Below are 1,509 nucleotides of genomic sequence, written 5' to 3' on the forward strand. Positions count from 1 at the left end.
TCTTGGAATGCAAACCTGTCTGTGATATGATAATATCCATAGGACTCCAAGGAAGACCAGTTAATATCACTTTTGTTCACATCTACACACCAACCATTAAAATCAGTGATGATGAAATTGAAGAATTCTATCAATTCTTCAGTCTGAAATTGATCAAACATGCAATCAAGATGTATTGATAATTACTGGCAATTGGAATGCAAGAGTTGGAAACAAAGAGGAAGGATCAGTAGTTGGAAAATATGGCTTTGGTGACAGAGACGATGCTGGAGATCACATTACAGAATTTTGAAATGCCAATGACTTCTCCATTGAAAATACCTTTTTTAAACAACACAAAAGACAACTATAGAGATGGACATCACCAGATGGAATGCACAGAAATCAAATTGACTACATCAATGGAAAGAGATAGTGGAGAAGCTTCCAAAACAAGGCCAGAGGCACACTGTGGACCATTTTGCTCATATGCAAATTCAGTCTGAAGTTGAAGAAAATTAAAACAAGTCCACGAGAGCCAAAATATGACCTTGAATATACCCCACCTGAATTTAGAGATATCGCAAGAACAAATTTCATGCATTAGACACTAGTGACCAAAGACTAGAAGAATTGTGGGATCACATCAAGAGCATCCTACAGGAAGAAAGTAAAAGGTCATTAACAAGACAAGAAAGAAGGAAAAGACCAAAACTGATGTCAAAAGAGACTCTGAAACTTGCTCTCCAGCATAGAGATGTTAAAGCAAATGGAAGAGGTACAAGACCTGAAGAGAACATTTCAAAGGTCAGCTTGAGAAGACAAAGACAAATATTATAAAGAAATATACAAAGACCTGGAGTTAGGAAATCAAAAGGGAGGAGCATGCTCAGTATTTTTTATACTGAGGGAAATGAAGAAAACATTCAAGCCTTGACTTGTGGTATTGAAGGATTCTATGGGCAAAGTACTGAATGATGCAGAAAGCATCAAAAGAAGATAGGACTACACATAGTCACTGTACCAAAAAGAAATGGTTGATGTCCAACCATTTGAAGAAGTAGGATATGCTCAAGAGCCAATGATACTGAAGGAAGAAGTCCTAGGTGCATTGAAGTCATTGGCAAAGAACGAGGCACCAGGAATACATGGAATACAAATTGAAATCTTTCACCAAACTGATGTGGCACTGGAGGAATTCACTCATCTATGCCAAGAAATTTGGAAGACCAAATTTGGAAGACCTGGCCAACTGACTGGAAGAGATCCATATTTGTGCCCTTTCCAAAGAGAGGTGGGCCAATGGAATGGAGAAATCATCAGACAATATCATTGATATCCCATGTGAATAATGTTTTACTAGAGATAATATAAAAATGGCTGCAATCATATATTGACAGAGTGTTGCAGACCGTGCAGAGGTTCGAGGCCCTATAGGCCCGAGTATAACAGATCTAGCCACTTGGCAGTTAATAGCAAATTGTTTTTCATCTTAGTGTTCAGTTATATTTATTTAATTCCAAACATGAG

Source organism: Chrysochloris asiatica, unplaced genomic scaffold, assembly GCF_000296735.1.
Source record: "Chrysochloris asiatica unplaced genomic scaffold, ChrAsi1.0 scaffold00213, whole genome shotgun sequence".
NCBI lineage: Eukaryota > Metazoa > Chordata > Mammalia > Afrosoricida > Chrysochloridae > Chrysochloris > Chrysochloris asiatica.